Source organism: Falco rusticolus, chromosome 3 (genome assembly GCF_015220075.1).
Source record: "Falco rusticolus isolate bFalRus1 chromosome 3, bFalRus1.pri, whole genome shotgun sequence".
Lineage (NCBI taxonomy): Eukaryota > Metazoa > Chordata > Aves > Falconiformes > Falconidae > Falco > Falco rusticolus.
In genome coordinates, this window is record NC_051189.1 from 87,110,280 (window position 1) to 87,126,507 (window position 16,228).

The following is a 16,228-nucleotide window of genomic DNA, read 5'->3' on the forward strand; positions in this document are numbered from 1 at the left end:
TTCCCCCAGCAAGTTTCAGTACTTGAGCTATTTTTGTATTTTTGTCAGTGCCTAGGACCTCTTGTGCCTGATACCACTGGTTTTGTTAACCAGTGGTAGAAAGAGGCAGGAAACACTGGTACAGCCACAGTATTGGAAGTCAAGAGGCAAGAATTTTCTTTCTACCTCTTCTGTGGCTTATTTTTTTTCTCTTTTGATGACTGAACTAATTTAACTGCTGCGCTGTTGTTTTCCCTCTTAAAATAAGGATGGTGCTTTGCTCAGGTGTTGTCCACTGGCACAGGAACACATGACAATTCTGAAGTGCTTTTTGTAGAGGGGTTTGAAATGCCCTTCATGAGGAAAAGCAGAAACCATGATGTTAGATCAAAGTTGTTCATTTAAGGTGCCATCTTAGTGCTTGCAATGAACCTTGGCATGGTCGTTGCAATTAATTCACATTTGTCAGTGTACTTGTTAACCTTTCATGAGGTGTGACTCAGAACTGCATTTGCATTCACTGAATACAATGCACTTACATTTTATTTTATGAGTAGGGGGGAAACCTGGTTGATAATATGGATATAAAAATGTACATCCCAAGTGATGAGCCACAAGTTGGAGGGGTTTAATCTCTGGGTTGCATTTTTAATTGTATTGAAGACTTAAATTTAATTTTTTTTTTGTTTTTAACTAGTTTTCTATTGCCACCCTTCACCCAGGAAACCTTTACACAGTACTGACACGTAAGGGTCTCCTGCTTGCAGTGAAGCTTTTTGCAAATGTTACAAATTAGAGTTTCTGCTCTCACTCTTGTGTTAACAGCACTATTATTGGAATGCTGTTAATTAATGGCTAAAATAATTTGGAATTGTTATCAGCTCTCACTTTCTATTTCAGGCTTAAGCACTATATCCTAGAGGCTTCTAGATTCCAGTTGGTTTATTAATTATCTTGTCGTTTTCACTTTAGCTTGTATAAAGCTGGCTGTTTTCTGTACTTTTTCTGGTGCCTCTCAACTCAAGCTGCTCTTCCTACTCTGTTTAGTGCATTTTGAATTCTGTTGTTCAAATGTCTGCTTGAAGCATACTTTTCAAGTTCTGAAAGAGCTGAGTAAGCTGAGATGTGCACGTTATTGATTGATTGGTGCTCAGTTTGTGATTAACCTTGTTCTGCTGGTGCAGAAAAAAATGCTCTACTGTGGTGTAGCAAGGGAGTAAATACTTGGAGTAACTGTTCAACTGAATTCAGTACTGTTTAGTTAGAATACAGTGTTCAATTTTGGGTAGGGAAAGGGTTTTAGTTTGTTCTGGATGCTTTCAGTAGAAGAAGATATCCAAGAATGACACACAAGAAATGAAAAAATAGAAATTTTAACTTTTTATCTCCTACAGTGTGGTCTTAAGTTATTCACATGCACTAGGCTTCAACAAGGATGAAGAAGATAAAGGGTTAGGGGAGCTAAACCAAGAAATAGTTGAGAAATAATAGGACTGAAGACTTGGGTTACTTGTGGAGGTAGACTTCTAATGCTAAGAGTAACAAACCATTAGAACAGATTAGGGAAGGGACTGTTGTCAATGACAGACTTTAACAAATTAGACATCTGTCAGAAAAGAGATGCTGTTTATCACCACCTCAGGAGTGGCAGATGGACAAGATGACCTCTTGAGTCCTGTCTGGCACTGATTTTAGTGATGCTAACAGGTAAAGAATGCGAGGTTATTATTTTCAGGTTTATGCCAATAGTCAAAAGGTAATTGATAGTAACCCCAGCAACTGATATTTTTCTCCAAGCTCTTGTACGCAGCTCCTTGCTGTGAACTTGTTAGCTATTGCCTGAGACTGTGCACCTTTGTAAATCTGTTGCAGGCAAAACATCATTTATTTTCTTTGTGGAATGCTGTTCTCACTTGTGGCTGTAAAGGTCATGGGGAGAAGATCTTTTCCATAAATTAAACTGTCATGCTCTTCTATAGATGCAGATATTACCTAGACGTGACTTGAAAAACAGAATTGTAAACTGGTTGCTGATATTAGAACAATTAGCTTAGTTGCCTTTTTTGTGCACTTTACAAATTTCATGGAAGAAAACATGCAAGACTTTTAAACTGTGCAAACAAGTTAATAAAGTGGCCTTAGAGGATGACTGTTGTTGTTCCTTTGGGTATTGCTCTTTAATGACTTTATTTTATTACATGTTAATAAACTGAGCTTTGCTTTCAGAATTAATAGGAACTTCTGGTGAATCTATACTTTCTTTTTGTCTTTCACTCTTCAGTGTGATAGCTTGTATTTTGATGTTGCACCAGTAGGCTTCCTCTTAATTGTAGCTTGAATTAATCTGTTTTGAAGGAAGTCAAAATGTTTCTGAGCATTTTGTCATGGAAGGAATAAATCAGTACTGAGATCGGGGAAACAGAATTAAGTAATCTTCAGTGAAAATGTGTGTGAAGACAATGTGGTATGCATGGCTGTCTGTACTTGTACAGCCTCTGCTGGAAACTGATATTAATGACGCACCCAGCATTTGAGATGTTCCTTATGAAAGTAAAGAATAAACTCATTGATCTGAGAGCTTTTCAATCACTGTGTTAAAATCAGAGGCAGAAGCTGCTGAAATTAACATTTTAGTGCTACATCTGAGTTTTCAGGGAGCCTTTAAGCTATAAGGTGAAGCTTAGAGTGTACATTTGTGGCATGTGTATAGATTATTTTTGTTGTAAGCAGTTTGCTGTGGTCTGGGGAACTAAGGTCGTCTTAAAAAAAAAAACCCACGTGTGTGATGTGGAGGCAAGGGGAAATCCTTTCCTCATCATTTGTATTAAATTCTGTTTAATCAGTTCTAAAAGTATGTAGTCAGACTAGATACTAAATTCTCGTTATTAGGATAATCTAATAATTTCAGATTTTTGTGAATTTCTTGTTTAGCATTGCCTTTTAAATTGTTTGATTTTTGGCCAGTGGCAGGGGGGACCTCCTCCAAGGAGGAGGATTGCCCCAAGGCATATAATAGCAATGCTTATGTACATAAATGGTTTTGGCCATACTAATTAATGGTGATCAGGAAAAATCAATGCATTTTCAGAGGTGAATAATATACCTTTTGTTTTGCCCATGTATTTTGATGGCATAGTTAAAGGATTGAAGCTTATAAGAGAAATAGGGGAAAAAACCTATATGGCGTGTGCTTATCCTGTGGGAATATTCTATCTTTTCTTGAATGCTTTGTGAATGTTAGTTTGAGTTTATTACTTGTATTTCTCGGGTTGTGGACAGAAACAAAAATAGCATAGTCAGTGCCCCTGTAAAACTTAGTCAAAGAATGGAGTTGAAGGAGCAGGATACAAGGCCAAATACACCTTTACCCCAACTTCTGCCTGGAGTTTGCATCAGTATTTCATCTTTATAAGAAATTGGGTTTTATTACTCTGAATTTCATTCCCTTGTTGATGGAAATTTGTTACTTGTGTGAAATAAACCACAAGTGGATTTCTTCAGGAGATTAGGCACCTTTAGAAGAAGATGGTGTGCAGCATAGATGATTAATTCTCAGCTGGGGATTTAAATGAAGTGAAAGTCTAGTTGTGTCATAGGCTATAAGCCCCTGCTTATTCAACCTTAGTAGAAGCGGGAGAGTTTCTTTGTGTGGTGGCAGCACTGCTTGTCTCATACTGTTTCACTGCTTTCAACAGCTAGTTTTATGCCTTGCTCTCCTTTCATCAGAAGGGAAGAGGGAATCTTAAAGACAGGAGTGTGTATCATTTGCTTCATTTTACAACTGAATCAGCTTTTTCTTCTCTTAAAGGCAAACAAAACCTTTAAACTGTTTCATAATCCGCGGAGAGTATTGAATACAGGAGCTTCCCTTCCTAGGAAACAAATTTTGGAGTTCTGTAACGTATTTATCTGTGTGGCTCTTTGGAGATAAATGGCACTTGCATTGAAGTTTTTTCTTTCAAAAGTCTTTGTTATTTCTGTTGAAATAGATATTGAATTCTCAAGTGGGAGCAGAACATTGGTCACATTATACCAAGCAAGAGATCACAGAATGGAAGTACAGGAACAGTGAGGACTGCAGTAAGTTGTGAAAATAAATGTGCACAAAGTATGCTTGGTTTAATACTTTTCCCTTATTTTACTACTTCTATCAAGAGTAGATTTTGTGGGTTGCTGAGTTGAGGTCAGCTTTGGATAGGCAAGATAAAAGTAGTGGCTCTTGAAAGGATTTGAAACGTAATCAAAATGAAATGGGGAGGGGGGAACTGTGGTGCCCATGTGCATATAATGTGAGTACTTAATGCACAGCTGTCACTTGAAATATGATAGTTTTTTGGACTGTCTCTGTTACAGCAGTTCTAAATGTTATGTTGGACTTCTGTTCTGCATTGTTAAATCTTCATCTTTATAGCTGATTTTGTGTGATTGCTCTTATGAATAGGAGGTAATAGTAAGTACAGACTCCTGTATTTTTTGTTTGTGTGTTTTTAATATGATATGGAATTGACCTTGCTGAAGCTTGCCCTTCTTCCCCCAATTGTTACAATGATCTGGTTAAAAGTTTCTGTAGAACTACTGGTGGTGAGGCTGACAGTGGCCATACAGGTATGCTTTGTGGTGACATGCTTGAATCTATGTTTGGGTCTAATGAACCTGTTCCAAATTCTGCTTTATGGACTACATTTTTCTGGTGTCCAAGCCACTAAGCAATGTTAAGATCAAATTAGTGCTTGTACACCAATTATGGTGAAACACTTAAGATTTCAAGACTACTAAATCTTCACAGCATTGTGTCCATGCAAATAGTGCCTTTGAGTTGGTCTAGATTTCAGTAACTGCCTTGACTGTTCTGGGACTTTCCTGAAGGCCATTTGTAGGTCATTTGTCAGTAGGCTGTACTCGGAGCTGTGTTGTACTGTTCTGCGTAGGTTTCTTCTTGGTCCTACTGCTCAAAATGCTCCAGGCAGGTCCATTACACTCATTGCTTGAAATGTAGAGGAGCTGTGTATATACAGTTGTTAAGGCAAGATACAGGAGAGTACCTAAAAAACTATGTGCACAGGAACAATAATACTGCAGAAAATTAGTTATTATGTTGTATCTCTGCTAAAGAAAATACTACTTGTGCCCAGAAATTGCTGTTCTTCCACTGCATTGGCAGAGCCCTTGAAGTCTTTCCTGTCTAGCTTGATCTTTTGTGGTGTTTTCCTGTTACTTGCTGTAGTGCCAATGGGGCATCACTAGAGACCAGATATGATCATGTTAAATGTTTTACAAGGATTAAAATGTTGCATCACACCAAATTGTTTTATTTGCTTTGCTTATGTGGATCAGAGGTAGAAGGAGAGGGAAGTGAAATGAGTAATGTTGATGTTTAGTGGTCCAGCTTCAGCTTTGTGAGGCTTGAGATGAGGAATTGCTGTATTGAAATGAAATGAAGGATTAGGAGAGGAATTTGTGAAGAGTGAATTAATGGAGTGATTAGAAAAGAGCAGAGGACAAATTTTTTTGAACATGTTCAAAGAGCTTTAAAAGTAGCAGAAAACATGTGGATGCTAAGGGATGAACTCCATGCCTAGAAGATATTTTAAGATTTTTATTCTTGAATGCTAGTAATTGGCTCATGTCTTCAGTGGTATGCTTGGTGAAGAAGTCAAACTGGAGAGGGAATGGAATGATGCTGGAAGATAAAACTTAAAATTTCAGAGTCTATATGGATGCTTAGATCTACAAGTATGCACTCTCTTTTATTTGAAAAAACAGGAAGGTATATGTGTGATTTTTAGGAAGAAAATAAGGTAAGACAGTGATAGGTAAAACTGAGTAAAAAAGATAAGGAAACATATAAAACTGGACCGATGGATGACTTTCAGCCAGTTGGATAAAGTCTAAAAAGGAATAGTTTTTCACAACAAAAGATGTGTTAAACTTAACATTTAAATATTGTCAGTTTATTGAAAACCTTTTCCTTGTGGAGAAAGGTAGAAAAAACTTCAAAAGCTATGAAAACCTCCTTCCCCACTCCCCACCAGATGTATTTTGTTTTTTTTTTTACTTTAAACCATTTTATAAGGTACATAGGTTTTCTTATTTCTTTTTACAAAAGGTGGAAATAAAAGCACAATACTTTGCTTAACCCAAACCACTACTTCTGTTTAATCTCCTTTTGACCACTTTAGAAGCTTTCAGCATTTATCCCTATTAGAATGAGACTAATTGCTATTTTAAGAAGTGTTACAACTGGCCAAACTTGAGTTGAGCATAGGAGAGTTCTTGCTACCACCTGCTTCCTAAGTAATTATTGAAGTAAACCTGCAAAAGCAAATCTTGGGAAAGTATGCCTGGAAACAGCTGCAAGTGTAATGGAGATGGTCCTCTATTTGGATTGTCTCTGACTGTGTTACTCTCCTAGTAGCTAATGATGAGAAGAGAGGCCCTTTATCTGTGCTCCAGGGTTGCCATCCAACATCAAATCACAGTAGCATGCGTTTGTACCCTGAGTTTTACACACATGGATAGTTCTATTGAAAATCAGGGGGATAACTTGTGTGGAAAATTTAACATGCTTCTGTTTGCATTATTGATGCCTAAGCAATTAAAATATTTTTCTATTATTTGTCTGGTGCATTTTTGATGTCGCATGTGAGCAAGTCCCATGGTATTACACACAATTATTTTAACAAATGCTTTAAGGGTGCTTTGACGTAACTTCCTAGAGTGGGGAAAGGTCATTACTGTCGTCCTTGGAAATTAAAAGTAGCTTTTGCTGTATCAGAAAACATCTTTAATTGAATCAATAACTGCATGGTTTCTTAATCTGAGTGCCTTGTGAGCAATTTCCCTCTTCATAAAGGGTTTGTCATGATGTCATTCCCATTGTGTTAATCCTTGGTGTTTTCACAAATTGTCCCAAATCATGACTAATTTCATAAAAATATTCAGAGCAGACATGACTACCGAGAAAGCTGTTGTTGCTGCTCAGACTGCTAGAAATAATGGGACAGCAGGCTGATGTAACAGATTCTGTGTTAACTTTAGAATTAGTATTTTGAGGCAGTGCCATTCCTCTAATGTGCCACCATAAAAGCAGTTCAAGGTTTCAGTGATATTTTTTCTAATATTATGAATGTATGTTTTGCGTGAGTGTCTGTGACTACTGTGGCTTTCATGTAGAAATTCAAGTATTTTGGTTTTCTTATTTTTCTCAGTTTATTATAGCTTAGATGAACAGTTAAATTTCTCCACAGTTTTTTAACCTCTTTTGTTGTTCTATCTCATCAGGTTCTCTTCTGTTGTGGAAATCTTTTGGCCTTTGTGTGTGGGAAACACTTTAAGTAGCCAAGATGAAAAAGGTTCAGAAACAGTTCTTAAAAATCAAATTTTAAATGCTTAATATGCAAGCTTGGGCTTTTTACTGGTACTGCCTTTGTCCCTATAGTATATTGTTGTTTGAGAGGCAAAAGAGCGAAACCAACTAGCCAAGTAGCAACACTAACTGTAGATTACTGGATTCTGGAGTTCTTTCAGATCGATCCTTTCCTTAAAGGATAAAAACCCACAACTGTTTCTGGACAGTGTGTTACATGTGTGTGTTGAGCTATATCTGTATGTATTTGTTACTTTAGCTAAAAACTGGCGTGGCTGTCCTGTGATGCACGTACCCTGAGGAAATAAATGCTTTTCACTAGTTCCTCCCACACATTTTTTTTTTTTTCTCCAGGGAAGCACTCTTTCTAATTCTAGATCTGGATGCTGCTAGCATTTTGAATCACTCAATAGGGTTTTCAGTACTCATTGAATTATTGCCATTAAATGTATGCTAGCTGTATTAAAGGTTCACTTAAGAATCCTTTAACCTTCCTTCTTCAAAATACCAAAACAATACAACTTGTGAGATTTGTAGCTTGCTTTAATGGGACCTACAGGTTTTCTGGCAACTTACTTTCTGAAGTATCTATTTTGAGTTCAAATGTAAGCCCCTGGCTTCTACTTCTAAGAACTTTTTTGTGTGTTTTCTTTTTTGTTTGTTTTTCTAGTTTTGGTGTTTGGTTTTTTATTTTTTTTCCCCTGAGGACTCCTAGCTAAATAATCTGCATTTGTAAAGTAGGGTATGTACTGGAGCTTGTTCCTTTGGAAGGTTATTTAGTCTTCATAATAAGAATATCAGCTACTTGCTGTTATGTTTGTTGGATATTTGACTGCCTTGATGTTAGGTCATGAAAACTTCCTAATCAATTCTAAATGTTTGTTTCAGATTTCATGTTTCATCCTGTATTGAGCACCTGCTGTTGAGAGCTGGAAAGTCTACTTAAGGTATGTAATGATTTCACTTTCACACAGGGTTTTAGTGATAAAACGGTTACAGTTGAAATTTTTTTTTTTTAAATAGTGGCTGTTAAACCAGAATTTCTTGGTTTCTCTTTTCCCCTGTGCCTCCTAGAACAGGCCTTTCTCTGACATCCCATTTATGGCCCTTTCATTCAGCCTGAGGGATACAGAGATGGGTGGACCTGGGCAGCAAGTAATTTACTGTGCATGGGAGGAATTTGTAAGGTGTGTTTTCACCTACCAAACCTACTTAGTTGTAAGTTGTCTGACCCAACAGACATGTTGGGAGTGAAATGTTAATGAATTTCTGTTCTTATATTTTGCTTTTTTAATACATAAAAATCTGTGTTAAGCAAAATCTTCTCTGTAGGGGCACTTGGCCTAATCTTAAGTAGTCTAGCTATAAGTGGGAGTAAGGAAGTTGAATAGCCACGGTATTCTTTGTTTTACAGGAATCTGTTTCTAGTCTCCTATTTTTTGATTCTGGTTTTGATTCCTCTTCTTCCAGGGTGAATGATTGTATTTGCAAACTTGAGTTTTATTCCTCAGTATACTTGGTATTTCTGACTTCTGTTTTTATTGCTGTTGACATACGTGGATGTTTGGAATATTCTTACGTTTGAGGGTGGCCAGAATAATTTGTTGGATCCTCTTTCTTCCTTTTTTTTCTTTTCTGGTTTGTGGGTTTTGTTGTTGGTTTTTTTTTTTTCTACAGCTTCCCTGTGGTTGGTGGTTTGGGAGCCTGTATTCTGTTACTTTTTTTTTTTCTTTTGCTTAGGCTTTGGCAGATAACAAAACTAATCTGCTACTTCAGGAGCACTTTCCCATCTAACTTGCTGATGCAGGGAGCCTTGTTTAAGACTTAATATATAACCTCTTTTAGATTACATTAATGTTTTCCTTGCCTGGGCTGTAATACACTTGAGAACAAACGAGGTGTGTCTGCTAGCATTTCACATGGACTAGGCCTTTCTACTGGGGCTTCATGCTGTTACCTTGCAGTTCAGCTTCAGAGTATTGCCTCTCCAGGATCTCTCTGTATTTTCACCTTCAGGAAACAGCAGAGGGTCACTTGCATCTATCTAAATTTGCAGGGGTGGATGTTTTTTATTCTTCAGTAACTTTTTTGCTTAACTTCTTACTGAGTGGTCTGGGTATTAGTCAGCCCTTCTTAAACTCCAGTTTTCAAGTTTATGGTGATTAATTGCTTCTCCTTTCTACGTTCTCCCTTCCCTTTTCTGGTATGGGATGATGTTTGTTTGTATTATGTGATTAGCTTTTTCCAAGGAATTCTGTCTGCTTTCACTACTGCAAGGAATAAGTTGAGTAGTTTAAAAAAAATAGTAATCTTCAGTTTTGACACCTAAACTGGAAAAAACCCAAAGTACTTCAGTTTGAACAAAAAGCAATAGTACTGTTATCTTTACTAAGACTAAAACTTGCTGCCTTATGTGTTATGTTATTTCTGAATTAAGATTCAGATGGAAGCACAGACATTTTAGAAATATTTTCTGAACATGGAAAACAGTGTGGGAAATGAAGAAAACAAGGTGTCGGGGGGTGGCAAAACAGGTCCCCCTCCTCAGTTTGTCATGTATAAAGGCCTGTGATTTTTGGGTTTTATTCTTATGCTTCCTTTCATTTTGTTTGACCTTTTAAAAGGAACAGCTATGACTGTTGTGATGTCATAGTCAAAAAAGCACTGAAGCCATTTGTTCTTCGGGAAACGTGGTTTAAAGAAGGCTGAAATGAGTCACAGTCTGGTAAACCCATGACAGCTAAGTACTTATTAGTTTGTTAGGTAAATATCCTGCAATACCTTCCTAGATAAGACTTTATAGAAAACCAGCCCTGTGAATAACAAGGCGGTGAAATGTAATGGCAAGTAGGAAGAAACAGCAAAAGATCTTAAATGTAAATTGCAAGTACTTCTGACTTTTCAGGTTTACATTGAAGTATGTGTATTATTTCTGGCTGGAGCTTTGGTAGGGGGAAGGCATTAGTGCTGCTCTACTCTTTGAAATCGGTATTACATATGCAAATAGTCAAAATGACAGAAAAATGTAAGGAATCCCTTGCTTACCCAGCTGCTTTATAAACTGTCATTTTAAGTCTTGTATTCATATTGCAAAAAGTTAAGCTCTTATGTGTATAACATTAGTGTCTTTGTTATGCTATCACATACTTTGCTCCACAGAACCAGTAACTTGTTTGGTACCAAAAATATACTTGTCTATTCACTGCACTCTTAAGGTCCTTTTCTTATAGGGTGGATTTTTCCTGTTAAGTTTGCCATGGTAGTACTGGCCTTGTCCATTCACCTTACAGTATTATTATCTGTGTTGGATGGAGTCACAGAACTTCGGATCAAAGGTTTAAATTTTGGGTCCCTGCTCAGATGTGCCATTTTTTTGTTGTGACACTTAAAATGTGCACTCAAATCAGAAATCTCACTGTTTTGAATAGGACCTGAAAGTACTTGACAGTTCTGTATTTAACCTTCCAGGTATCAAGCCATGTGTCCATGACAGAAAAGCATGGTGATTGCAGAAAAATTGACTAAATGACTCTGCTAACATTATCCAGAAACCCTGAATGCCTAAATTATACTTAATTGCTTCAACTCATAAAGGATTCTTTGTTGTCTTCCTGATGCTAGTTATTTATTCTTTACCTGGTCAAAAGTGGTGTTTTGCAGGACTTGGTATTTGGGGCCGGTTATGTTTAATATCTTTATCAATGATGTAGACAAGGGAATGAAGTGCACCCCCAGGTGGTTTGTAGACACCGAGCTGGGCAAGAGCATTCATCTGCTTGAGGGTAGGAAATCTCTGCAGAGGGATCTGGACAGGCTGGATGGATGGGCCAAGGCCAACTGTATGAGGTTCAACAAGGCTCAGTGCCGAGTCCTACACTTGGGTCAGAACAACGCCACGCAGCGCTAAAGGCTTGGGGAAGAGGGGCTGGAAAGCTGCCTGACGGAAAGGGACCTGGGGGGACTGGTTGACAGCTGGCTGCACATGAGCCAGCAGTGTGCCCAGGTGGCCAGCAGCATCCGGGCTCACATCAGAAATAGTGTGACCAGCAGGACTAGGGCAGTGATTGCCCCCCTGTACTTGGCACTGGTGAGGCCAGACCTTGAATCCTGGGTTCACTTCTGGGCCCCTCACTACAAGAAAGACATTGAGGTGCTGGAGCGTGTCCAGAGAAGGGCAACGGAGCTGGGGAAGGGTCTGGAGTACAAGTCTTGTGAGAAGCAGCTGAGGGACCTGGGGTTGTTTAGCCCGGAGAAAAGGAGGCTCGGGGGAGACGGACCTTATTGCTCTCTGCCATTATCTGAAAGGAGGTTGTGTCAAGGTGGGTGTCAGTCTCTCCTCCCAGGCGAGAAGTGATGAGAACAAGATGAGGTGGCCTCAGGTTGCACCAGAGGATGTTTAGATTGGATATTGGGAAAAATGTCTTCCCTGAAAGGGTTGTCAGGCATTGGAACAGGCTGCCCAGGGAAGTGGTTGGGTCACCATCCCTGAAGATACTCAAAAGACAGCTAGATGTGGTGCTTAGGGACATGGTTTAGTGGTGGACTTGGCAGTGCTGGGTTAATAGTTGGACTTGATTGTAAAGTTCCTTTCCAACCCAATGATTATATGATTATTAGCAAATGCGTAAGACGGGTATCAATAGAGAGGTATTATGAGCAACATTTTTGTTTAGCTTTATAATTCTGACTTCCTCCCCAGGCCAGCCTTTATGCACTGAATTGGTACAGGGATTCTGTAAGTAAGAGTACATGTGATAGTATGGGTATTTACTGTGCTTGTGTTTTCAAAGATATTAGACAGCTGTTGACAGTAAGTCATGCTAGCACTTCCACCTAAGAAGCAGCTTCCAAAAGATGTTTTCCTGATCACATCCCTATTGCAAGTGACATCAGATACTTTCTGACTTTATGGTTTTATTTCTGTTGAAATTCACATAGTATTTGATGAGCAAGCTTGTTGTATCCAGCATAGCACTTGTTTAAGAACAGTATGGCAGATTGATAAATCAATGTTCCTTTTTATCTCTTACAGTAAGAAATGCTTCCCTAATGAAATCTTAAAGATCCGTGTTTTCTGTATATTTTGGACGTTATGCGTGTAATCTTGTGTTAATACTTGCAGAGCTTTTCCCTTCTTGTTGAAAAAAACTGTTTCAAAAGCTTTCAGTTTGAACTTGAAACGAAAGAAAAACCACTCTGTTCTCAAGTATCAAGATAATTAATGTACGTTGTTTCTTGCCAATAACACCTATGTGCTTATGGCTCCTCCTGGCTTCTGAAAGTGGAATTTTGCTTGGCTTGCTATCTGATACATTACTGTAGACTTTGGGGCATTGGAGTAAGATGGACTTTTCCTCCAAGGTTATGGTAAACTTCAACTTCTTCTGAGCAAGCTGGGTTCACATGTGTGTGTGAGTTCACCAGTGGTTCAGTGTGGAACATGCTCTTCTTGCTGGCTGGATTCGTACTGTGAAGGGCTCTGTGCTCTGAGTTGGCAGGCATCACCAGAGTTTTAAAAGCAGTGAACTTGGATGTAATAAACACAAACCATGCCACGTGGTGCCTAGTGCCTTTCTGAACTTTGTCCTGGCCTTTGCTCAGCATAGCTGTTGTTCCTCAGCCTCTTGCCCAGAGCAACTGTTGTCTTTTACATAGAAATAGGCTGAGGGTAATAAATTTCAGTGCTTGTAATATTCTTCCTAATTGTCTCATCCCTCAGTGGAGTTTAATAAAACCTCTGCCTGTGTGGACATATCTTGGAATATGTTACCAAAGTAGAGTGAAATAGGGTTTTAGTCTTCCTTCTGGAGGTACCAAAGGTCTTCTGTATACCAAAATTTTTTTTTTTGGTTGCTAGCCCTTGTGGTAAGTGTCAGTAGGGCAGTATAAAGCAGAAAACAAAGTCTGAGTCTGTAAATAGTACTCCTTTGTAATACTACTTGGATGGATCTCTAGTAGTACATTCTGATGATGCCAGGAATAGCCCTGTAATGCTGCTGCTACCTTCCAGACTTTTTAAATTGCAGATTTCTGAATGATTGTCTCTAAATATCTATGAAGCTTTTCCCTATACATCAGGGCCTTAGTCTGTATGTTGCAGCATTGCTTCAGCTTGGAAAGGTTGAGACCTTTTCATAGAATATATTCTTGTCTAGGGGCAACTAACTTTTTGTCTTCATCCCAGCCCTGCAAATGCATACCTGTTCAAGTTTGTGCAACCTTGTTGATGTGTTCCAAATCACTAAGAGGAGTTTTTGTATCTGGAATCAAGCATGCCTGTACGTGTTTTAACTGTTATGGTGGTAGGCTCTTACTTATAGTTGTAATGAAGGTGGATGAAACCCATTTTATTGGTCTAAAAAGCAAAACTAACTCTGTTTCAATATGGCTATTCTGTTCCATCCCACTAAAGTATTTTCACTTCTCTAAAAATAGGCATAGAGCTTTTGGGAATGCAGGGCTGTATTTGCAATAAAGTTCACTGTAGCTCTGTTTCTGTGGAAACACTTCACTTGCTCACTCGTAATGTATAATCATCCTTTGATGCTGTATTTTGGCTAATGTATTAGGATCTGTACTACCTGTGATTTGCTGCAGGAAATGCATTAGACTGTTTTAAGACTGGCCTAGGAAAGTTTCTTAAAGCAGCAGGATATTCTGAATCATTCACGAAGACTCATTTTTATACAAAACAGTCATTGATAACGTTCTCCTTGCTGCTAGGTGGCTGACTTTTTAACTTTTCAGTACATCCAGATTTCAGACACTTAGTGAATCAACCATCAGCCTCGCACCTTGAAAAGTGTGTTACCTTCCTGCTTGTAAGAAGAAAACTTGAATTTTCTGGGAGCATCAAAAAGACCAAAATTTGAGCCAAACAGTCATCTTTTCAAGGCTTGAAAAGTTCATTTTTTACCTGTAAACAGAGTTAGATTTGCCAGGCTTCCTGTTAATCTCTGTGATGGTGTTTTTTATTGGTATATAGCCTCTTGAGTTGTACTTGTAGAGCAGGTTGTAACGAGCGTGCTTGTAAGAGGAAAACCAGTGGGTACAAACGTATTGACAAGTCATAAAATACTGTGCAAAACATAGTGGCCAGCCTCATAGGTGGCAGGACCAGCAAGTGAGAACCCAGGGAGTGGCCAAGGTTGGTTTGTGTGTGCTGTAGTACAGGAATGTTCTGGGTTATTTCCTGGCAGACACTCAAGGAGAACTTCCTCTGAAGAGAAGCGGTCTCAAGTGCACTTCCTGAAATGTGTTCTAATTAGCAATGCCTGAGATGCAGGGAATTTCACTCCTCAGGAAATTCTGGGCTTATAAATATTGTGCTGTACTCCAAACAGGACCTGATGTTCCAGGTTAACCCTTATCAGCATTGTATAAAGTGAAAAGTTTACTTATGTCCATTATTTTTGGCACCCTGTGTTCAGAAGTCCCAACATAATACTGGTTTTTCATTTATTTTTCCCCTTATCTCTGTAGTCTCAATAGTTCCTGTTCACTTTTGATTTACTAAAACCTTGCAATTTTCTGTGGTGATACTGCCTTGCTAGTAAACTCATTTTGTATATGCAAGGCTGGTTACTCTTACCTAGTTGTAAAGCTGTTGGGTGGGAAATCATGTGACACAGTGTTAAAGCCTCTGATACAACTTCTTTCCTTCTCATGTATTTCTAAGACACGTTACCAGTTCTATGTGAACAGTCAGTATAAATCCTTTCAAATTGGCTTGACTACCTCGTTATGCCTAGTTAATTTGTAGTCAATTGGTTTTGCTTACTGTTACTTCTTTAGGACCTTGAGTAGCGTACGTATTCCCAGTGCACCGTAATTCTTTAGATGGAAGTTTATTTTGAAAGTATTCTGTTTTGGAAATGCTGTGTTTTCATGTACTTGAATGTCATTAAATCAATTTACAGTAGGCAAGGACTAGCAGAAATAGTGGTTTATTTTTGATGATATTGTGTACTGTCCACACATACTGCTGTCTTGGGTATAGAGTAAATGACCATCAGAAGTGAAGTGATTTTCTTTTGTTTTTTAGTGATGGCTATGTATCAGGTTGTGGGGTTTCTTGTTGGGTGGGTTGTAGGTTTTTTCTTCTTGGTTTTTTTTGGTGTCTTTTTTTTTTTTTTTCCCTGTGGCAAGAAGTAAAGCAGTTAACTTGAATTCCCTCAGTGAGATTCTGGACAAATGCAGCTTGGGAAGTGTTTTCTTCTTAAGGAGGATGAAGAGGACATGAGAAGGCAGTAAGTGTCATATCACTGCACCCATAAATGAATGCATTAAATGAGATACAATGCTCTGCACCAAGCGGGAGCCCTGATTGCCCAGCAGAAGTTACTAATAGCTGTTTTGGGTACCACTGAAATACTGCCTTTTAACAACACTGGAAAGCATATTGTAACACAGTCTACTCACAGCTGTATTGTGGAAGGTGCAGTCTTTGAATTGCTTACTAAGATTCCCATTAAAAATGGTAAAATAGTATTTAGAGTGTAGAAAGGAAAAGGGCACTTAGTCATGGCTGTCAACAGAACCCCAAGCTTGGCATTCCAGGTTATTTTTGTATGTATTGTAAGCAGGTGGTTGTGTTGTCATTTCTCTCTTTCAGGATCAGTCTACTCAGTTTAACTTTCAGAGTAGGATGATAAAAGCTTGGCAGAATCATAGGAAGTGTTAAGGCCCAGAAGAGTTGGGGCAGCTGTAATCCTGGAGTTCTGCCTTTCAGCCTATTCTTTTATTCTAAATGATCTCTACAAGGGCAATATCGAAAATGAATGGTAGGCTTTTTCTAATAGTGTAATACTCATGTATTTAAACTTTCCTCTGTTTCTGGAAGTCTTTTCATGGTGTTTTGCTAGTAGTATTACTGAGAGTCTG

At 38.4% G+C, this 16,228-nt stretch overlaps 1 protein-coding gene across 4 annotated transcripts in view; it reads left to right on the forward strand.

Annotated features, from left to right (window-relative positions):
- Positions 1–16,228, forward strand: part of PTK2 (protein tyrosine kinase 2) — a 223,846-nt gene that overhangs the window by 6,997 nt on the left and 200,621 nt on the right. For 3 of the 4 annotated variants that reach the window (XM_037381990.1, XM_037381994.1, XM_037381991.1), the window contains exon 2: positions 8,234–8,292. The gene's annotated coding sequence lies outside the window, so the exon portion shown is untranslated. Of the gene's footprint in view, positions 1–4,040; positions 4,060–8,233; positions 8,293–16,228 lie in introns of those variants that run through there. The other variant, XM_037381992.1, reaches the window with a different exon arrangement.